This window comes from Diceros bicornis, chromosome 16, assembly GCF_020826845.1.
Source record: "Diceros bicornis minor isolate mBicDic1 chromosome 16, mDicBic1.mat.cur, whole genome shotgun sequence".
In the NCBI taxonomy this organism is placed as follows: Eukaryota; Metazoa; Chordata; class Mammalia; order Perissodactyla; family Rhinocerotidae; genus Diceros; species Diceros bicornis.
In genome coordinates this window covers 45817784-45841482 of record NC_080755.1, presented here as the reverse complement: position 1 = coordinate 45841482, position 23699 = coordinate 45817784, and the positions used below count along the sequence as shown (strand labels likewise).

Sequence of the window (23699 nt, the reverse complement as noted above, 5' to 3'; positions counted from 1 at the left end):
AGGTTGAGCAGGGAGAGAGAAGAACTTGGCCCTTTCTCCCGGCAGGTGTCTAAGGCCTGAGCCGTGTGGAAGGGAGAACTTTAGGATGTGAGATAAGTATTTAGATTTAGATAGGACTAAACTTTTTAGAACCTGAAAAGGAGATGTCCCCAAATCTGAAAGGGACAGAAAAAGCTATGAAATTGGCTGGAGGGACTTTCTTCAGTGTCTGGGAAAGGAGATCTAGCATAGTTCATCTGAAGGGCAATGGTGAAAAAGAAGAAAGTGTTTTTTCTTTTCTTTCCTATCATACCCATCTTGCTCAATAAACTGGCCATCTGTTTATTTCATACAACCACGTTGGTTGTCTCAAGCAAAGGCAAAAAAGAAAGTATTTGGGAATTTGTTCTTTTGGGACTCTATCTGTTCAAGTGAATAACTAAGACTAAATTATATTTTTCAAATTTAAAAAAGAAACTCATCAAATAAACAGTAATAGCTTGTATTTGTGGGGTCAAATGCTATTGTGGAATAAATATGAGAAATGACATTCTAATTGCTTTCTCTTTCAAAGTAGTTAAAAAGGCTATTTATTGGCCAAGGTCATATTAAAAGCGACTGTCAGAATTTTGTTGAAATTGAGATTTAGCATGGGCAGGGTGACTTCTTATTCAGTACTTCATACTAAATATTTATAATAAGTAGCTATAATAAAATGAGTATAAATGATGCTATATTTTATTTTTGTGCAGTAGCATATTTATCAGTAATAGACATAACAATAATGATAATAATTAATGTAACATTTTAATTGAACCTTAATATTACATTATATTTGAAGAGCACTGTGCAGTCTTATGCAAGTTCTTTCACTATATTCTCTCAACTGTCCCTCACGACAAGCCCATGGGACAGGAACAATAAGAATCATCATACTTACTTGAAAGATGCAGAAATTGAGGATCAGGGCCAGTTAACTGATTCATCCAATGTCATATAGGTGGAAAATAGTGGACTCTGGACCAGAACTCTTGTCTTTTGATCAGGCTAATGTTCTCTCCCACTTTCATGTCATACGATTAAGGAATGTCCTGAAATAGAAGATTATGTGAAAAACTGAGGAAGTTATCTGAATATTTAAAGCAAGAATAAAGCAGTAAGTTTTGACTGGCTATTTCTGCTTCTAAAATGTAAATCATGTCTATGATATTGTGATTTGGAACTTGAGAACCGTAAGGAACTTTAAAAGTTATGAAGGGCAATTTTCTTACTTAATAAATGAATTAATAAATAACATTTAAAGAGTACTGTAATATGCTGGGTTCTGGGGTAAAAAGAATAATGAGCTGAGGTCACTGACCCTTGAAGGCTAGTGGAGCGCAGAGGAGGAGCTCCTACTATAGTTGGGACCAGGTTGACTTCCTGGAGGAGAGGATTCCTGAGTTAAGTCTTCAGTGATGAGTCTGAGTGAGTCAGGAGAAGACCAGTGGGAAGGGCATCCCAGGTGGAGAGAACAAAGGAGGCTAATATCCCAGGCGTTTGAGTGACTTTCCAAAGATCATACAGTTAGTGACACATTAAGACCTGAATCCAATCTGGCTTTCTAAGTACACCACTTCTCTGTCTCTCTCTCTCTCACCCAGTTCACTTTGCAAGTGTACAAATGACTTCATTCACATCAAAACTGTCTCTGCAGGTATTATAACAATGTCCTATTCTAGAGGCACTAGAGGCACTATTCTTTAATATGTATTATTCTGAAAGTTTTAGCAAGTGCAATAAGTCTAAATGAAAGAATAACCAATACAGAGGAGTCTTATCAAACAATTATTTAAGTTATATGAATTCAGCTCTTTGTACTCAGCAAAAAGAGAGCGAATAACAATTGGAATACTGCTGTCTATTTCATCCAACACCAAGAGTTTGAGTTGGGAGACAGAGCCTGTTGTTCCTTTGCTCAGTTTCACTTACTGCATTCCTATTAAGACATGAACATCTTTCCTAGTGACTGTGATTCTAGAGTTTAAAGACATACATTTTTTGAATAGTGGAACCACAGCTTATGTGGGCTACGGTCAGATTTTTCTGCAGTGTCAAAACAATTGTTACCTCCAAATGAAACAATTATCTTGCTTGTAGTGGCCATGTTGTGAAATTCATCTGGAAAAAAATGGTTAAGAATAGTTAAGAAACTATTGACAAAGAATAATAAGGTGAGAATACTTGCATGGCTAGATACAGAAGAGTCACATCAACGAATGAAATAGAATAAAGGTGCAAATAAAGACAAATATTTGCATATGAAAAAATTTTCGTTTCAAATCAGTGGGAAATAGATGAATTTTTCAACAAATGTAATGATATAATTATCTATATGTGTGACAAAAATGAATTTTGATTGACTAAAGAAAATAATGACCATATCAAAACTGAAAACTTTCTACTGTCAAAAACATTGGAATGTGAAGTAAATTAAAATGGACTAAGAAAAATATTTGCAGCATATATGAGAACCATAAGGTATTATAGGAGGTTCATTAGTTGATTTGTGTAGCTGCTCACATCTCCTTCTCCGAAAATGAAATAAATTGGCAGAGGCCATAGGAACTTCTTCTGCCTCCATCATCGCTCCCAAACTCCCTAGCTATGTCTGATTTGACAAGAGATGTGATTCTAGCTCAAAGCAAGACAATCTAGGAGTCAGGTTCTCAGATTCACATATTTGAATGTGGAGACACAGATACGTGGCTGGTGAGAGTACATTCGGGTGAACATTCATGCTATAATTCCTTGGAGACTAGGGCTCAGAGTTGGTGCTATAGCAACCTCAAGTCTCATGAATATATAACCCCATGAATGTATAAATGAAGTCTTATCAAGCAAACTACTCTATGAAAAGAAGAAAGAAGCAGATGCGAAGAGAAAAGTAGAAGAGGCTAGTGATCCCAGAGCGAGCAAAAACAACTGCCTGAAAACTTTCCAGTTCTTGGCGAGTCTTGTTAGAACGAGTTTTCTACTTTCTAACCATGAGGTTACTCTATTTTCTAACCGTAAATTCTCTACTTCCTAAAACAGATTGAAGAGATTTCTGTTTTCAACAACCACATGATCTGCATGACATGGGGCTAATATATAAAATATTCCTTCATATAAATAATATTTAATTAATTAATTAATTTATTTTTGGTGAGGAAGAGTAGCCCTGAGCTAACATCTGTTGCCAATCCTCCTCTTTTTGCTGAGGAAGATTGGCCCCGGGCTAACATCCATGCCCAATCTTCCTCTACTTTATATGTGGGACGCCTGCCACAGCATGGCTTGATAAGCAGTGTACAGGTCCTCACCTGGGATCTGAACCTGTGAACCCCGGGCTGCCGAAGTGGAGTGTCCAAACTTAACCACTACACCACTGGGCCAGCCCTCCATATGAGTAATATTTTAATAGTAAAATGGGCAAAAGTTATGAACAAGAATTTTTCCAAAGAAGAAATACAAATGGCCAATAAACATGGAAAAAATTCAACATCACTAGGATCAAAGCATAGAGACATTAAAACAATGAAATACCATATTTTTACCTATCAAGTTAAGCAAGACATTTTTTTAAGGTTTCAGTCTGGGGAAGAATGGAGAAAAAGATATTTATTTACTGCTTGTCAGAGTATACATTGGCTGAACTTTGCTGGAACTAAGTTTTGCATACTCTTTTGATAGAGCCAATCTAATTCTAGATACTAAGGCTAAGCACTGATTAAATTACAATGATATAAAACATAGAATTTTTATGATAAAAATTTATGTACACATATTCATTTATGACTTTCTTTTAGTAATAAATAATGATTTATTAGTAATAAATAATAAATAATTTAGTATATTTAGTAAACAATATCTTTTAGTAATAAATAATAATTATAAATAATGATTATCTGTCAATGACAATATTATGGGTGATTGTTCACAGGTAGAAAAAAATTAAAAGTATAAGACAGTAAAATTGGAAGGTAAAAAATATCTGTAATTCTATCACTTAGAGAATGCCACTCTTTATAAGTCAGAAACAGTTCAGATTATTGAGGTGGCCATCTAGTAGCTAAATCCAAAGACAATTTCCTTGGATTCTTGTTTGATCACTATCACCCAGCAGTGTGTGACACAGTGACCAAGTTCTTGGCTGCTGTGCCCCATCTCTTTTCTGGATTCTTTCTAAATTTCAGAATTTTCCTTTTCGTTCTCACTGACTGTCAACTCTTTTTCTGCCATTTAAAAAATATTTCTTCTAGGCAGGTTAACTTGTATTCATACTGCTAGTCTCATTTTTGAAATAACTTCCTTCATAATTTTTTTTTTCTGATTTCCACTCCTCTCATCAGATCTAGGCTCAATCTCCATTGAATTTTTTTCAGTTCTTTTAACATGTTGTGTTTCTCTCACCTTGGGGAACTTCGATGGCTGATCTGTCTTCCTGGGTCTCTTTCCTACCGTCTTTCATTCCTCATCATTGACATCGCTATAGAAGATTGTTATAGTAATGGTGAATCAAGCCTGTGTACATACTCATTTGCAATTTAAGGCTGCTATTCCTCCCACCAAGAGGTGGCATCCATATCTCTAACCCCTTGAATCTTGGCTTGTCTTATGGCTTACTTTGATTAGTAGAATGTGGCAGAAGTGACATTTTGTGAGCTCCAGAACTTAAGAGGTGGAGGCTTTGCAACTTCTGCTTTCAACCTCTTGGAATACTGAGACTACTATGCTACGAAGCCTGATCTCATCCCGGAGGATGAGAGAGCATGTCGGGAACTGAGGTACCCCAGCCAATGGCCAGTATCATTTGCCAGACACATCAGTGAGACCATCCTGGATCTTCCAGTAGGAGGTTGGATTACCATAGTCACATGTGTGATTCCAGGATAGATCAGTAGAACGACTGTCAGGATTGCCAACCCACAAAATAAAAAATCACAGTTGTTTTAAGCCACAGAATTTTGGAATGGTCTCTTAGGTAGCAATAGGTAACTGATATAATCGCTTTCTTAAGGGAAGCATCTTTGAGTGTCACTCCCCATCTCCCAGCCTCTAACTCCCTCTCCCTTCTATCCCCTGTAATCTGAGTTTACTTAGCTTTGTTTTGCTTCTTAACATCTCTACTACCCCCATCAGCAAGTCTTACACTATATAGTTATGTTGACTTGTCTGTGTCCTTGACTAAAATGAAGCCCCAGGAGGGGCAAAAAACTCTGTCTTATTGACTGTTGTGTCTCCTACATCGAGTAGAATGCCTAATAAATTAATTTTTTAGACTCAATTAATTTTTTGAAATTTATAAACAAATACTCTTGAATCATATTGTATTTTGTAAACTGTTTTTACATTAAGCAGTAGAGCATGAACATATTTCCTGGGCAATCAGTAGCAACATTATTTTTAATAGCACTAGACTATATCTTTGTTGGGATGTATCATAATTCATTAAAACTTATACCCTAGTTTTGACATGTAGGTTGTTATCAATTTTTCACTATTATAAAAAATACTGCCGTGAACATCTTGTACACAAATCTTTGCACATACCCTTAATTATTTTCTTACAATAAATTACTAAAAGTAAAATTGCCTTGTCAAAGGTTGTATGCATAAAATATTCACAGCCTGTTCATAATCATTACAAAAGAAGGAAAAAATTTAGGTGAGCAAAAAGGGAAAATAAAAATTGCCAGGATTATTGATAATTTTATTAACATATCCAGATTTTCTTCTTTTTCTAAAATAAACATATGCTGCTTATGCAGTTTTGGTAAAAAATATCAAAAAGTACAAAAGAGTATAAGATAAAAAGTAATTCTTCCTCCCATGCCTGTTCCCCAGACTGCCGATTCTTTTCTCCAATACATTCACTGTTAGAGGTTTCTTGTGTACCATCCAAGATAGTCTATGCACACATACGTTTATATACATATTCAGTCCTCTCCCTCTCTCTGTCACCCTCATTCAGTTCCTTCGTTCTTTCCTTCCTTCTTCAGAAATAGAAACATTTTATACATTTTTATATATATTTTCTACCCCTTTTTTCACTTAATATATCTTGGGAGATTGTTTTGTATCAATATATAGAGAGCAGCTTCATTCTTTTTCCTTAACCAAGCTTGATTTATTTTATCACCCCATATAATCCTGTACGTATTTCTGATTTGTTTCTCTTTGTTTTAATCGTTTTTAAAGAAGATAATACATTCTCATGGTTTAACAATTAAAAGACCACAAAAAGATGCTTAGTGAGTAATCTTGGTCCTACTTCTGTGCCCCATCACTTCCTGAATGTCGGCACTTAGATTGGTTTCTTGTGCATCCTTCCAATATTTCTTTATGTAAATTCAAGCAAATGAATAAACTTATGTTTTTTTCATTCTTAGGTAAGAGATCATATACCACGTAAATCAGAGTCCCAGCGGGAAACAGAATTCCACTAAGATAGTTCAACTGAATAGATTTTACAACAAATTTTTACAGCAGTTGATAGTGTTAAAGGGGCAGATGTGGAGGCTGAGACCCCCAGAGAATAGTGGGGAAAATTTACTGGCTCTAGACCTGAAGGGGGAAGGGGACCAGATGGGGTTAGCAGAGCCAAGGGAGAGCAGGAGCCACAGAGGAGGCTTGCCTTGCAGGCAGGAGTCATAGTCATGGCGAGATGCAACAACTGCCAGAAGTTTGGTAACAAGATGGAGAGGAGGTGGTGAAGAAAGACCTTGGCCTCTCTCTCAGTCACCTGTCTGTGACTCCCACTGGCCAAACCCACCCAAAGTGAGACAGCAAAGGGGCCCTGTTGATGCTTTCAGGGCACAGAGCAAGGCAGAGAAGCATGGGGCATGAATTATAAATCTGGTTAGGGTTATAAGCAGAATAACCGGATGCATACTATATGCACTCTTCTGAATCTTGCTTCTCTCCATTTCTCATATCTTGCAGATCTTTCCATATCAGGGCACAGGGAACTTTCTCATTTTTTTTTAACAGATGCAGAGTATTCCATTTTTATAATTTGTCATAATTTATTTAGGCTGCCCTTGTAATAAACACTTGGGATTTTGCCAATCTTTTGGAATGCAACAATTGAAAACCTTGTACATACATCATTTTGCGTATATGCAGCAATCTCTGAAGGAAAAATTTTCAGAATATGATTGTGGATCCTGTAATTTTGGGAGATATTGCCAGATTCTCCTCCACAGTGATTGTACCACTTTGCAATGCCAAGGACAAAGTAATAAGAGTGTCTGTTCCCCTACAGCCTCTCAGGCAGAGTGTTGTTGAACTTTGGTTTGTTTGCCAAAATGATAGATGAATTATGTAATCTCAAGACAATTTTTTTTTGTTGCATTTCTCTTATTCTGAATGCAGTTTAGCATCTTTTTGTAGGTTTAAGTGACATTGTATTTCTCTTCCTATGAACTGTCTGCTCATGTGATTTGCCCATTTTTCTCTTGGATTGTCATTTTCTTTTTGATTTGAGGAGTTCTTTACCCATTAGGGACGTTAGTCCTGGGTGATATTAGTTGAAGATATTTTATCTCAGGTGTTTTTCTCTTTTTCTTTCGCGTCACTTCTTTTTTTAAATGCAGATTTGTTTTTGTCTTTATTTTTAGCATCACATTCATCAAATTTTTTATGGCTTCTAGATTTTTGAATCATGGTTAAAGGGCCTCCTCTACTCCAAGGTTATAAAACAAAATTGCCCTAGCTTTTTGCCAAGTGTTCTTTAAGATTTCGTTGATAACATTTAAATCTTTGATGAATTGATGGTTTGTCCTTCTCACCCTTCTTCCTCGGGCCCCTGATTCTTCTCCCAAGGCAACTTAGTTGTCCCAACACCCTATGTTAAATAATCTGTTTACTCCACTGATTTGAGATGCCCCTTTAATATTTACTAATTCCTTTATGTTTTTGTATCTATTTCAAGACCTTCTAATCTATACCACTGATTTGTCTAGTCGTGTACCAGACCACACTGTTTTAATTCTGGAGGCTTTACCACGTGTTTTAGTACATGATAGAGCAAGTCTAAATAAAAAAATCAATTTTATGTAAAAGATGAGTTATCCTCATGACATATATCCATAAGGCAGATATATTTAGTATGAATTCTATGTGCTTGTTGTTTTTGTATAATATAAAGGCCTTACACTATATAGTCTGTTCTATTTGCTTTTGACACTCGTAGTTTTTCTGATGTTTAGGATGATTTTTATTTGTTCTAAATATAAATATATATTTGTTTATAAATATACCTTAATATAGTGGCTTTAGTTCTCTCTTTCTTTCAACAGATTCAGTTAGTTCTCTATTATAAGAAATAAATTAACTGGCTTTTACAATTTTTCTTTGGCCTTACTCCTCCTCCTATATCACCTAATTTTAGCCAATGGGATGGTCTAGGTTGAAGATTTACCCTTGATTTTGAAATATGAATCTTCTTCCATTCCTGATTTCTGACCTTTGACTGGTATACTTTGACAACCATTACATGGAGAAGAGGCAAACAATGTGCTTATTGAACCTCTACTCTCTTCTCCTTCTATTTTTTTTTTGTAAGTCATATCATTTCTACACTGTCAGCTCATTTTAGGATCCCTTTTCCCACATTTGTTTTTTTTGTCATAGTTTTGCACTTAAATATATTCAGTTTTACTGCCAAACCTTTTGCTAAAGTTATGCCCACCACTTTGGTTGGCTGGAGTTTTCCCTCTAGTGGTAGTTTTACCAAGAAGGACTCATGGAATCACCACTCCCTGATTTATTACACGCTTAAACTCTCTGCAGCCTGTATGCTTCATGAACTAGAAGCTGAAAATAAAATCTATGTCTCATACTTTCAAGGATATAAAATCCTTGGCTGTATAATAATTCCTTTACTTGTGTTTTCGTTTCTCAAATATCTTGTAGGTTTTTCTCCCTTGATTTGTGGTATTGAATTTGATGGGTAGAATCCTGATGCCAGCTTAATTTTATTTTGCTTATATATGCAACTTGAAATTTTTGCCTGGCTGCCCAGAGAATTTTTCTTTATAGTTCAAGTCCTTTATTATGATAGTATCTTTACTAGCATATGCTGTGGTATTGACTAATCTGAGTCAATTTTCCTTGATACATGGTATGCACTTTCAATCTACAAATTAAAGCCTTCTTTTATTCCAGGAAAATTTTCTTGTACTTTAAAATTTGTGTTCTGCTGCATTCAGTTGGTTTTCATCTTTTAGGAATTCCAATATCCTATGTTAGAACTCTATTTCTGGTCTACTATATATTATTTTCTTTTCAATCATTTTTATTTTTAAAAATTTCTATTTCATTTCGGGCTGGCCCTGTGGCATAGTGGTTAAGTCCAGTGCACTCCACTTTAGCAGCCTGGGTTTGGATCCTGGGCACGGACCTACACCACTCGTCAGCCATACTGTGGCAGTGACCCACATACAATAGAAGAAGATGGGCACAGATGTTAGCTCAGAGTGAATCTTCCTCAGGTGAAAAAAAAAGAGAAAGATTGGCAACAGATGTTAACTCAGGGCAAATCTTCCTCAGCAAAAAAAAAAAACAACCCAAAATTTCTGTTTCATTTTGTTAATTTTCAAATTTCAATCTTACATGTCTCTTAATGCGCTTTCCACAGCATTCTTTCTCCCTTGTTCACTTTCCAGTTTTGCCTTTAAATCTGTAATGAGTTTCCTTTTCTCTTCTATTTTTTTCCTGATGTCTGTTTATTCCTATTTATTTCCTCCTTTTATCTGCCTGTCACCTCCTGTTGAGATCTTTCTTCATAGCCATAATTGCTTCTAAAAATTTTTTAAAAATTTATGGTAGAGTATTTTGTTACAATTTTGCTCTATTTCCTGAAAACATACATATTTTTCTGCTGACTTCTTATTACTGATAGGAAAATTTTGATGCTCATTTACATACATTTTTCTTTCTGTATGCATTCTATGTGTTTATGGTTTTTATTACCCATATCCATATGAGGTGAAATTTCCTGGACAAGTATTTGTAGGAGATTTCTATGATGATAATAGAGGGAGGGGACAGAGAGGGTAGCCTTTCTAGTTTTTAAATGATGTGATCTCTCTTCTCTTGCTACCATGATAGACTATTTCTTTTACATGTGGTGCCTGTGTTAGATATGTCTTCTTAGTCTCTCCAAACCTAACTTTCTTCAGGAGGATTTTTACTTCCAGTTTATTCCACCAGTATCTTTTAATGGCCCCTGCTGCCAAGGGACACAGATATGGCATTCCGAGGTGATTCCTTTACTTTTAATGATACGTTTATGCTGGTACTATCTGGAATCTCCCATCTTTTTCTTTCTGCTGCTATATATTCACTGGTAATTTCTCTAACCGACTACAACTAGATCCTCTGCATTCCCTGTTTTCTGTGCCTTTTCTGTTGCCATTTCCTCTGAGGCTCTCTGCATGGCAGTCTCAGCTGCTTTTGGCAGTGCTTACTTTAATTTGGAGTCCGGGGGTTTCTCTGCCTACTTGTTCCACTGAAAATGATGATTATTTCCATTTCCCTTCTTCCTCTGAATGGTTTTTGGAAGTCAAAAGGAAAAATTTAGAACCAAGTAGTCCCCACTGATGGATTTAACTCTTTAAAAACCATCTCAGCAAATTTGGCATTTGAGAAGCTGGCAACAATAATGCAGAAACACAAACAGATGAATAGAAAGATCATTATAACATAAGTAGCAATGTAAACACACATAATCATGGTGGCAATTCCAGAAACATAATTAAGCAAGCAGTTGTATGTGTAAAATCTTATAATTCTGCTTTGACTGGATGGGGGGAATGAATAGGAGCTGGTTTCCCTTGATTCCAGAGACTTCTTGCTGATTTCATGAGGAAAGTTAATTTGTGTATATCCAGAAGAATAGAGAAAGCTGTGGTTTATTAGTTGCTTTAAATGTCAAAAGGAAGTAGTCCAAATGATATGCCATGTTGAAGTCACATTTCTGCTGAAAGGAGCAGGGTCTCTATCAAACCACTCCTCCCACCTTCTCATAGAAGTTCAACCAGACAAGTTAGAGAGGTCCATGAGTTGCTCTTTTATCCTTTCCATTTAAAGTTAATAAGTACATCATCAAAAAGAATGATCATAAATGTTAGAAATGTATCTCTTTCAAATCATTTAACCCATACAAAATGCTGTTAGTTTATATATCTAGAAACTCAGCTGTTTGCATCACTGTTATTCTAGAAAGTTACTGTAGCAGAGGTGGTTTTACGGTGAAGCTAATGAACCTTAAGCTATAGAAACTTTCACTGTGGTGGGACTATTCCAAGGCCCAAAGAAGAGACCTAGAAGTGTGTATACATGATTATATGGTTTTGTAAAGTTTGCAGAAGTAAGATATCTTAATTTCAATATATTAAGACCAAAATTCTTTCCAGCCCAACTTTGTTACCCTTACCCACATATCAGATGGCTTTAGGTAGCCACAGGCATTTTTTTTTTTTTTGGTGAGGAAGATTAGTCCTGAGCTAACATCCATTGCCAGTCCTCCTCTTTTCCATGAGGAAGATTGGCCCTGAGCTAACAGCTGTGCCCATCTCCCTCTATTTTGTATGTGGGACACCTGCCACAGCGTGGCCTGATAAGTGGTGTGCCGGTCTGTGCCAGGGATCCAAACCTGCAAACTCCGGGCTGCCATAGCAGAGCATGCTAACTTAACCACTGTGTCACTGGGCCAGCCCCAGCCACAGGTATTTTGAGATCAGGCTAAGAGGAAGTTGTGCTGGTAATACATTCAGTTTGGGCCTACTGGGGTATATTTATGTAGTTTGTCAAGAATTCCGTGAATCCAGTTAAATTATTGTTGTTCCAGTAAAAGAATGTCTTCTAGTAATTCTCCTACCAACCCTTTCCCACTGGGCCAATTCAATTAGTGTCATGACAAAAAAGTGAAGGACCAGAGGTCATATCATGATATGAATAGAAATGTATGGACAGTAGAAGAGAAATAAATGTGTGAAGCCAGCAGTCATTAGATGTGTAAAATTATTATAAATGGAGGATTAAGTTCTCATCAACACCTTGTCTGTTCAGAAGTTCTCTCTGCCAGAAATATTTGATAATGCGATGCGTATAATCACATATCCTTGTCTTCTGGGAGGTCCCTCATATTGGAGAACCTTTCTTAAAATTTGTTAAGTCTTTTTCCAGTGCATGGGATTGGCTTCAACCAGTACTGCAAATCAGGTGGGAAAATCCAAGCCCAGACCTGGTCAAGTGTGGGTCTCAGTCATTAGAATCACCTGCATGAATAATTTGTGAGTCTCCCTCTTGTGGCTAGGTCTGACCAGGGCTGGCAATACCATCTGGGTAGGCTACCTTGAGCCTGGACCTGGACCCATGTGGCCCTTTGTCTCAATTTTTCCTCTCTAGGGTTTACTCCCATCCTCTACCCTGTGGCCCGATGGGATCATCCCAGGGCTCTGTGGATGAGGCCCAGTTCCAGTAGGGCAGTTTGGCAGCAAGATGATTGCTCCTGCTGGCCAGTGCAGAATTTCTTTCATGGAATCGCATGAGATTGGATCACCAGAAGGGTGCTGATGTGCTGATTTTGGATGATTCTCACTCACACTGGACACAAATGAGTTCAGGGTTCTGGGCTAACAATAGTCCACTGACAACCCTGGGGTTTGGCCTGTGTGTGCGTGTGCGTGTGTTCATGTCCACATACACCCACATATTGGCTCCTGAGTCCATGGCATCTGGGGATGGGGGGAGTGGCAGCAGCCATCCGTTATCCTGTGGGGTTCCCAGCATTGGCACTCAGGGCAGTTACCCCACCTCCTCTGCCAGTTCTGTGCCAATGTCAGGCAGTCCTCCAGGAGTGGCTGCACCTATCTTCTCCAAGGGCTTTCTAGACCGTTGCTTCCCAATACCAACAGGTTCTTTGGATAAATGTCCTCTTGGAGTTGCCTCAGATTGATGTGGTGACGTTGAGCTTTCCTGGCTTGGTCTTAAGCTGTGCTGTACAAGGAACAGATATGCCTATGTGAATGAGACCACTGTTCTCCCTCCATTCCTGGGTCCAATGGTGATATTGGGAAGGCAGGGGTGCAGTTAACTTGAAAGAGATGACATTCTAGGAATGCAGTGATTATGGTATAAAAAGCTCAAGAGAAGATGTAGTGGAAGATGTGTTGTTCTATAGTCACTATAAAATTTTGAATTGTAAGTTCAGTTTAACTAGACTATGAGTTATTCACATTTCCTACATATTTTGGATAAGTCTTGAATTTGTGTCCCTCATCAACTAGCAGAGTAATAACCTGAGAAAGAGTTGTACAAAGGCAGTATTCATAGATAATGCAGCACCGTGAGTAACGATGTAACCAGCATTAAATAAAAGTTATTATGGAACTGCCCAGGCAAGATCAATATTGTTTCCATACAAATAGGTTCCAAAGAGCCATAGAGTTTTGAGTGATAACAGCATTTTTACCTCTTTATTGAGGTGAAAGAAATTAGCTAAGAATGGCACACCTGACAAAAACCACAAAAGAATAGTTCCTGGATCTGAAGAATAAGAAGAGATGGTGCATGGATACTACAAAGGACTTTTCCATTCACTGATTGGGCACTAAACGAACATGCATATGCCTCTTTTTTATCCACTATTCTAAATCTTCATCAATATATCACAATATATCAAAAAGGCTCATAAATTTTTAATTTGCTTTTAAATCAAATTGTAAGTTTAGATAGGGACCCCACAAAAATAGTTGCCTGCGGTCTCAGACACTCCAGGGGTGGCCCTGGTGGAGGTAGGACATGAGACGTATAAGACCTGGTTTCTGCTTATCGGTAGCTTTGAATCAAGCCACACATATGTAATTCAAACTTTTGCAACTGTTTCATCTCCCTCAGGGAAGCCTTCCCTTTTTTGATGAAGTATTAGCCTGCTTGATCATTCTCTTAATTTTGTTCTATCATGCAATTAGAAACTTATGAAATGTTATGAATGACTATCCTATTCTCTAATTCTTTCTAACTGCAATTTTACTATATGTGAATTAATACTGTTTCATATACAATAGTATTTGCTTATTTAAAAATTATTTCATAGATATTTACTTGTTCTCTCTAAATAAATGGTAAATCCTTAAGGTCAGATGTTATGTTTTAAGTCCTGTTTCTCAATATGAACACAAAGCAGATGTTTACTAAATACTATAAGAAGTTTATAATTGTCAGAATAAGAATATAAATGATAAATTGATGTAAAGAATGATAATGCATATGGGTATGTTTTGAGCTGGTAGACTAATTCTAATTAAACATGAAGTCTAATTTCAATTACTGTTTGGTTCAGTTAGAATGTGCTATTGGAAAACACTGGTGTAAAGTGGGTCATTAGATGTTGATGCTAGTGAAAAAATAAAATGATAAGTCTCCTTTCACTAAAACATATTCATTTTAGGGGCCAGCCGCCCGGTGGTGCAAGTGGTTAAGTGCGCGTGCTCTGCTTCGGCGGCCCGGGTTTGGCAGGTTCGGATCCTGGGCGCGCACCAACGCGCCGCTTGTCAAGCCGTGCTGTGGCGGAGTCCCATATAAAGTAGAGGAAGGTGGGCACAGATGTTAGCTCAGGGCCAATCTTTCTCAAGAAAAAAAGAGAGGATTGGCATCGGATGTTAGCTCAGGGATAGTCCTCTTCACACACACAAAAAATATATATATATTAATTTTAGGGCTGGCCTGGTGGCATAGTGGTTAAGTTCTCATGCTCCGCTTCGGCGGATCAGGGTTCATGGGTTCGGATCCCGGGCGCAGCCTGATGCACTGCTTATTGAGCCATGCCATGGTGGCGTCCTATATAAAGTGGAGGAAGATGGGCATGGATGTTAGCCCAGGGCCGAACTTCTTCAGCAAAAAGAGCAGGATTGGCAACAAATGTTAGCTTAGGGCTAATCTTCCTCACACACACACACACACACACACAATATATTAATTTTATCCTCTGCTCCTACCGACTTTGAAAGTTTTGACAGAAGGCAGAAAGATCCTCATCCCCTCCAGTTCAGGGAAGCCATCATCACTTATCATGCAGCTGATTTCTATTCTGGCACAATCAATCTAGTTAATGTCAAGTAGCAGTGACAAGAGTGTTTGTGACTCAGTCACCTGGAGGCATTTGAAGGGTTGGTGCAATGACTTGGATTGGAAAATAAACAGAAATACAAGTCTCCTAGTTTGAACTTTCCTGCACTTTGAATGGCTTTCCTGGAGCTATGACTCAGAGACACAGACAGTGAGGCCCTTTTCGTTCGAAGATGACATCACAGACCCACCTATAAGGAGTAGGTGGGAGTGATCGATGCCTGGCTGGAGAAGAGCGCTCTGCTTTCAGTTTTAGCACCAGAATGGTAGATTTGGCCCTATAGGGCTAGTTATTTGTTCCTTATCTCCCTCCACTCTCCCCTCTCCCCTTAACCCTGACTGAATTTCCAATGAGGGCGGCACAGTGTCTGTCTTCTTCATTGACGTTCTCGTCGCACCTAGCACCTGGATGTCTGCTAGGAGGGGTTCTCACTACATATTTAATGACAGTCTACTGACGTGTGGCTAAATTCTTTAAGGGGCTTACTTGAAAGTTTTTATCAGACCTCATGGCATTAAAAGGCTTGTAATATTGTGGTCCCTGGGATGAAAAGTGCTATATTGCTTTTATGTCCGTGAATCACTGGAAGTGAGAAAGATTCATTTATAACTGTTTGCCAGCTTCAGATGGCTAACAGAAGATTGTACAAATGAGTATGCAGTATAGAAGGACATAATTTCCCTTTTACTTTATTGTCTGTTCTTGTTTTACAATTCCCTGAGCACTGTTCCTGAGCCTTCTATCTCTCCCATCTTATCTTTTCTTGCTGGCTATGAAGTTCCTTCAGCCAGGTCCTGCTACCTTACAAATCATGCCTTGTGTCCAGGTTTGTTATCATTCCTTAGGTACACAAACCATCAACCAGAGGGAGAAGGGAGAGTCAGAGGGGTGAATGTAGATAGCTCAGGATTTAGTTTAGCACTCTCTGTCCCCCTCAATTAAGTTTTCTTTCTCTCTCTATCCCTGAATATTTGTGCCTATAGCAGGAATACTAAAACCTCATCTTGGCATCAGTAACCTCATTCTAAATCCCATAAACACTCACTGATTGAACGAAGGGCTACACGCATTGAGCAGAGTGTATTACCTCCTTTGATACTTCTTGGCTTCACATTTCCTTGGTATTCTATCAAGAATTTTTAGTAACAAATCCATTGTTGTGTGAAATGGCATTTGCAGAGACCTCTATACTTGAAAGACTGTGTATCTGACGCATTTTGACCAATTACTGATGCTTCTCTTCACTGGGCTGTGCTGAGGAATCTTCTGGACAGAGCGCATCCTGTAATTAGGTAAATTTGAGTGGATTAGTCTGAAAGTAACCTAATAAATGACACTCCGCTTGTCAGGGTGAAATCTCCTGTAAGCAAGGGGAGGAGGGGCTTGTATTTCCTTGTCCGGTTAATCAGAAGCAGTATGGATATGCTTAATTTGACCTTTAAGCAGACATCGCTCAGGCTCAATTGTCTTTCTTTATATAACTATTTGGCAAACTTTTCCTCTCTTTTAGCTAGCACCGAACCCTGATTTCCTAACAGCCTCAATCTTTGAACAATGCTGAAATTTTAGTATGTCAAAGCTATGTAATGTCTAATGAGCACCAATCACGTGAAAAAAAGAGGTCAGTCGGAGCTATAATTTTCCTAGAACCTTATTCTTAACTCCAGGCCAGGCATTTCTCAAGCAGATTTGTCCATTATGTGTGTGGTGTGATTTCATAGTCTTCTCAGGAGAGCTCTGATTTAGTTCTCCTTCTGCAAGACCCTCTACCTCCTGGCTGCTGGATGAAATTTCAGTTCAGCTGTTGACACAAGTATCCCCAGGAAGGATCATGCAAAAATATTCTCAAATTTGGCTCTCTTGGAGAGCAAAGGGTCAGATATCAGATTTTAGGAGGTGTAGGAGCAAAAGAGTTTGGGGGGTGACATGAGAAACATAAGCAGGGCTTTCAAAGTGGTTAAAATGAGGCAGAAATGGAATTATGGGGACAATTTCTAGTAGAGCCAGTCCTATCAAACACTAAGTAGATCCTCTATACGCCTCCATGGGACAACGATGACTGAGGCTATTAGTCACAGAAAGTTGCACCAGGTCAAGAGTATCATCTGCACTCTCACCATTGCCCCACACTATGCAGGTAGAATGAATATGCATGACACCTAGACAGAAAGGGTCTCTGTTAACATGATGTTCTGAGCTGCACTGATAGCATGCTTTTGCTTCTTTCAGTTTCCAGAATATTGAATGCACTGCAATATTTTGGTAAAGTAAATTCTGTCTGGATATCTACTAATAGCAATATCTATAGCATTGACCTATGCTATAGTGTGGGGTGCATTCTTCTTCTTTATGTACGGCATTCTCGACAATGTTTGTGTTGGAGCAATGTTTTATCCTTCTTATTATTTGGAGAGAAGAGTGCATTTTTAATTGGGATACAAGGATAAAATTGATTCTATATTAAGCAGAATGAATGAGATAGTGACATTTTTTTGTGATATTAAACATTTCCCTTAAGAGTAATTCAGGGTGCTACTCACTAATCATCTATTATCCAGAATTAGGCAGAACTTTCTGAGTTCAGATTATCTCTGTGATTTGGGCAATAAAGAAGAATAGGAAAGTTATCATATTAATTTATATCTAAAGCTGATGGAATATCTATGGATGTCAGAAGTAGGGATCTCATGATCCCAAAAGGATCATGACAATTTACAGTAGGTTTTTCCTGCTTCATGACACCTAGAACAATGGGTTAAGATCTGTTTGCACTGAAATATTTTTTTGAATAATCAAATTATCCCCATAATTTTCAATCCTTTTATTAATAGCAAATAAAGAGTACCAACAGGGTACAATCAGCTATATTTGTCTGAACCTAGCAATATTTTATGCTATGTGTCTTGGATCATGGATGGATGTTTTCTTAATTCTTTATTGGATCAGCCCTTCACGAAGTAGCTGGAACTGATCAGTTTTTCTAGGATCATCATTTAACTGCCTCCTGACACCAAAGGGGCTGGAAATAACTCTTAGAATGATGTGAAAGAGGTGAAAGGACAAAGGAGGATATTTCTGTTTTTGAGCTACTCCAGGGAAGAACCAAGATGTTTCTTTGTTAAGACAGTTTTGCAGAGATAAGTGAAGCTAGTCAGCACACCAAGGCAAAAGGATATTTCCAGAATCTTAAGAAGGGGACTTTGAAGTCATTGCTTTGAATCCTTCAGGGAAGTTGATAATGAAGGACTGACAATTTTATGAAGAATTATCTGAGTCTCTTGCCACTTGAAAAGCCTAGATATTATTTTATCCTATTGATGTCATTATCGTTTTCATAATTTAACATTTTCATCCTGGGGAGTCAAAGCAGTGTGCAAATCAGTGCTTCTTTAACTGCACTGTGAGCTTCTTGAAGGTAAATTTTTTTTTCTTATTCATTTTTGTAACTTGGCCATATAGTTCAGCGTCTAGAACACAGTTATTGCTTAGTAAATGGTTGTCAAAGGAATTAATGTTGGAAAGAATCTACTATTTAATTGTGGAGCAAGTCAATGTACATAGAATAATAAACTAATGATACAGAGACCATGGGAAAATGCCCAATGAGATTCATAGAATGAGAAGATTGGAAGTTCAGAAGAGGAAAGGTCTGGGAGGCTTATAAAGAAAATTCATGGAAGGTGCGTAACTTGACCTGAGCCTTGAGTACAGTTAGAATTTAAAGCAGTAGTGGGTGGAACAGTCTCTTCTTGTGCCTCTTTTTCTACTTTTGCAGTGCTCCCTTTTCTTGGGGGCAGTATTGATCAGAATGAGAATCCAAGGGGGGAATTTATGGTTTATAAAAAAGCACCAATATCAAGGTTTGTGAGTAGAAATATTGAGGTTAATAAATTCAGGGGAATATATACAAATCACTAATACATTTTTGGAGAGACAGACAAGAGGGGGAAGTTAGCATTCTTTTGACTTTGCAGTCAGGGGAACCAAGAACCCAGTTGAATTTGAGCTAAGTTAGGATTTTAATAAAGGTTTAATTGTGTATATTCCCATCCAGGTTGCCCTGGCAATAGCGTTCCCAATCTTATGATAATGACAATTTAATGGGGGAAAAAATCCTACATGCTAGTTAAATATATTGTAATTAGAGACAGAACAACATGTGGTCTAATTAGCTCCACCTTTGGAATTGGTCTAGGGAGGAGGTTGGGGATGGTTCAGGAGCTAAATAATCTGTATGGGTACGAAAGGGTTAAATTAAGCCTATTTACCTGAGATCACTTTTGAATTACTGCAGACCTTGTTTCTCTTACTGGTTTAATCACAGACGATGTAAATCATAAGTTATATAGTTGCATGCCCACCAGCGTAGGTATCTGGAAGGAATGTTAGATCAGTGAAAGCTAATTTTATGATGATCAGAATAAACTGTTTTGAATCAGTGCACAAAGACTAGGATAAAGGGGTCTCTGCAGATTTTGACCATACAGAAAAAAACAGAATGCTAGAGATCCCCAGTAAATCATCACTGAGAGTTGTCTTCCATATCTATTCTGACAGCAGGAGCAGAATAGCAGCAGCAATCTCCTTTGAAATGGGAGCTGGATATTTCCACAAAGAAGAGAGAAAAAGAAAAGAATCTCTGCTTCTTTTTCTATTCCCCAAAGGAAAAACAATTGTGAGGGCATGGAGACTATGAAACTTGGGAGCTTGATCTTCCTGTCATAAGTCATGGCTACCCTGTGCCTCCTTAGTCATCTACTTCAATATGATTAACTGGGTGCTGTGGGAAAGGTGATAACCACCTGTTCTGGAAGGTATTTTCCAACCTGAAGATCAGAATATCCAACAAATAACTTTGGTCAGCTAGGTTTCTGTGCCTCCACCCATCCTTGATTAGAATGGTGGGGGAAGTGGGACAGAGTAAATCAGATGGGGTGATAGTTGGGAAAATGGCTTGGCATTTTTGCAAGGTCCTCTGCACTCTGGAGAGAATGAGAGGGATCGCTGAAATGTCAGTGATACACAGATAATAATAATAATAATACAATTACATAACTATCAAGGATTTTAGACAAATAATCGTGATAATTGGGGTGGCTTTGGAGTCAGCTCTCATATATAAGAAAGTGCTTTAAAGGTGATACATTGGGCTGGTTGCGAGTCAAGGGTTTTAACAATTAATTCATTGGTTTCAAAGTAAATATATTAAATCGCTTTTCCTGTAGGGTAGGGAACTAGACTGAAATTTCTAAAGCAAAGCACTGCTGTGGAGCAGTTCGGACCCCCACCGTCTGGTTCCCAGGCTAAGCATCAAGCCTGCTGTTCAGGTTGTCCCCCTTTCCTCTTCCAGGTGTCTGGAGGGTTGGGCATGCCTGAATAAAGGTAGTGAGAGTAGAACAGGGAATCAACAACTGTCTTCTCCCCTCAGCTACACAAATATGTTCCCAGGAGAGGACCTGACAGCATGCTTTATACCTCTATGTGATGTGAAGTCATCGTGTTAACAGTAGGCCCCATTAATTGCCAACCACTCTACTAAAAAATTACCCCGTTTAATCTTTTTAAAAGTCCTTGAAAGAGTATTCTATACTTAACTCTCTTCACTTACTCCTCACCCATTAGTACAATCTAATGTCAGCCTCCACCACTGCACCGAAGTTGCTCCTTCTATAGCCTTCATGTCCTTCTTGTTTCCAAATTCCATGGATACATTTTATTCATTCTCTCACTTGATGACCATTGCTTCCTTATCAGTCTTTATTCTCCCTTGATTTTGTACTAAGTGGTTATTCTTGTTCATTTTTTACTGTTATTTCTCTGTCTTTTCTGTTCGTTTCTATTCCACTGCTCATTCTTTAAATGTTGGTATTCTTCAGGGTTCTATCATCAACCCACCAATATATTTTCATCTACTTATTCTCCTTAAGTAATTTTGACATTCTTGTGGCTTTGTCTTATACCTACAACTTGAAATCCTTATCTCCGGTACAGACATCTCCTACCAACTTGAGAATTGTACATCAAATAGCTCACTAGATACCTCTACCTGTATGATATATGAGCACTTCAACTTAGTAAGACCCCAGATGAACTAACCGTCTTTCCTACAAAACCTCACTTTGTTAAAAACAGATTTTTCTTGGTAGCACCACCATCCATTTAGTTACGCTAGCTATGAACCTGTGAATCATTTATAAACAATGAGTTCCACATGACTCTTACTAGTGAGTAGAAAGATGTCAAATGTCTAGTAATTCTCCGAATATAAACCATCCCCTACTTGCTTTAAGCAAGAAAGTAATTCATCCTAGTTCTCTCCCTTCTCAATGATTCTATGAGTCTGTGGGCTGAGTGTTGTGATCAGTCCTTCCTTGACAGCTCTGCAGACCCCACGGTCTGTTGTCTATCACTTTAGCCCTTTTTAATCCATGGATTCTTCTCACTCTGCTGCTCATCCCTATAACCTTTGCCACCATTGGCCTCCTTCAGATCTCCAATCTACAAGGGCCACTCCCTGAATTGCTACTATCCCCTTCACCCCAACTTAGCAACTCATGGTCCTGTGTCCTTATCTCTCTCTGGCCAGGATGACCATCTCATTGAGAGAGGTGTTTTTCTGTTTTTCAGTTGCTGTTGGAGTTGTCTGGTGGTTGGAAGAAAGGGTGTCTGGCCCAGGAGAGAGTCAGGTAGAGTCTCACTCTACTGGGAGTCACTCTCTGAGTCAAGGTACCCAGTAAACAGTATGCTACTCAGTCTGGCATCTTTGGACAGATATCTTACCACCTCATGGTGATATTCTCTGAGGGACTTCATTCTTTCTTGCTCTAAAATGGACTCCTAGGTGACATATGCAGATCGTAAAAAAAATCTATAAGTTCTAATAATATGGCTGAGGTCAAGGATTTCTCACAGAACTCTTGAGCCCCATGGCAATCAGTGCATGTGGCTGGGCATCCTTATTTCTGCCTCAGTTCATGATAGTCAAGAAGGTCCCCACATCGGGAGACAGTTACAGAGGAACGAATAGAGTAATTGCCTAAATCACCTAGTACCCAACACACTCATCTCTGTCCCAGCAAAATATGGGTTTCACGGTTCTGAAATTGAAAGAGCTCTGAGAGATTTTCATCATCCACTTGGCCATGAAACCTGACCTTGTTTCAATTCGTTTCAGGTGAAACCTGACTGAACTGAAATGAAGTTATCTCAATTCTTGATTTATCCCACTTGTTATGAATATTCATATACTTCATTGAAGAAATATTAACAGGTTGGAGTGAGGCAATGGTGTAGACCTTCCTGCTTGTGTTCTGGAATATATGGTATATACACCATATTATTTTTATTAAATCTAAAACTTTCCACATCTTCAAACACTTTTGGCCACACAGGTTTCGATAAGGGATTGTGACTATGCCCTCTAATAACTATTTCTAGTTTCTGGCTTTGGGCACCTTCCACATGAACCAGCCATCACCTCCTGACAATTTTATCTGTATTTCTAGAATCTTTCTCTTTGCCTCTATTCCTGCTCTCACTGATTTAGCCAGAGACCAGGCCTCCTGGTGAGTGTAGAGTCAACTTCTCCTCTACTGTCCAGAGTAATCTAACCCTGCCTCAAACTTTACGCCCCCATCTAGCGAAATAAAAGCCTTGCACTTGACTGAACCTACACTCTTTATATAAAATATGACCCCCTGGGAGTTTATTGGCAGTCCTCCTTCCCATTCTAGTTGTCTTATCAAAGAATTCCTTCTAAATGCATCCACCTCTACTCCCAAGGAGGTTGGAAAATTCAAGATGCTCTACCATGTGACACATCCAGTGTTGTTTTAGTGCCTGTAATAGAGTGTGTCTGATTGACTCACCATGTTTTGGCATTGATCCTAATTCATCTTTTTACTAGCTCATTCCAGAACGATTGAAAATTTCCTAACTGGCCACTCTGCTCGTATTTTGTACCCCTTAAATCCAGCTTCTTATAACCACTAGACATAACGCAAATTTGACCACACCACAGCTGGACTTCAAACTCTTAGGTATCTCTACTCTTCCATTAGGTTGACGTCTAAACGTTCCAATGGGACATGGTAGGCCTTTGCTGATCTGGTTTCTGCTTCTCTTTTCTCATTTCTTTCCTTGAGTTTTATTCTCCAGCAATTTAGAACTGGTCATATTATTCTCTACTGTATGTGCTGTCTGTACATCTGCTTTCTTGTACTTGCTCTTATTTCTTTCTGAAATGGTGAATTCTCTCCACCCCCAATCTTCCGCTGCCAATTGCCTGGCTAAATCTACTCATAGCTGAAGACTCAAGTAGGTATCATTTCCTTTAGAAACTCTTTCCATTCCTCCCAGAATGAGTTAGATACCCTCCCCCTATTTTTTGGTGTGATATTATATGACCTTGCGCATAGAGTTGGCATTAAACTGTCATTATAATTTTCTGTTTAAATATATGTTCATGTAATCTTATGAAAGCAGAGATTGTACTTTAAAAAAAACTGCATATCCACAGTTCCTAGATTAATACCCAGCATATAGTAGCCCAACATATAGT

At 38.3% G+C, this 23699-nt stretch overlaps 1 long non-coding RNA gene across 1 annotated transcript in view; it reads right to left on the bottom strand.

Moving 5' to 3' along the window:
- Positions 1-913: 913 nt before the first annotated feature.
- The window catches only part of LOC131415168 (uncharacterized), a 48227-nt gene continuing 25441 nt past the window's right edge, over positions 914-23699 (bottom strand). Inside the window, exons 2-3 of the long non-coding RNA XR_009222346.1 lie at positions 2089-2139; positions 914-1070 (exon numbers count right to left, since the gene is read on the bottom strand). This is a non-coding gene — a long non-coding RNA (uncharacterized LOC131415168). The remainder of the gene's footprint in view (positions 1071-2088; positions 2140-23699) is intronic.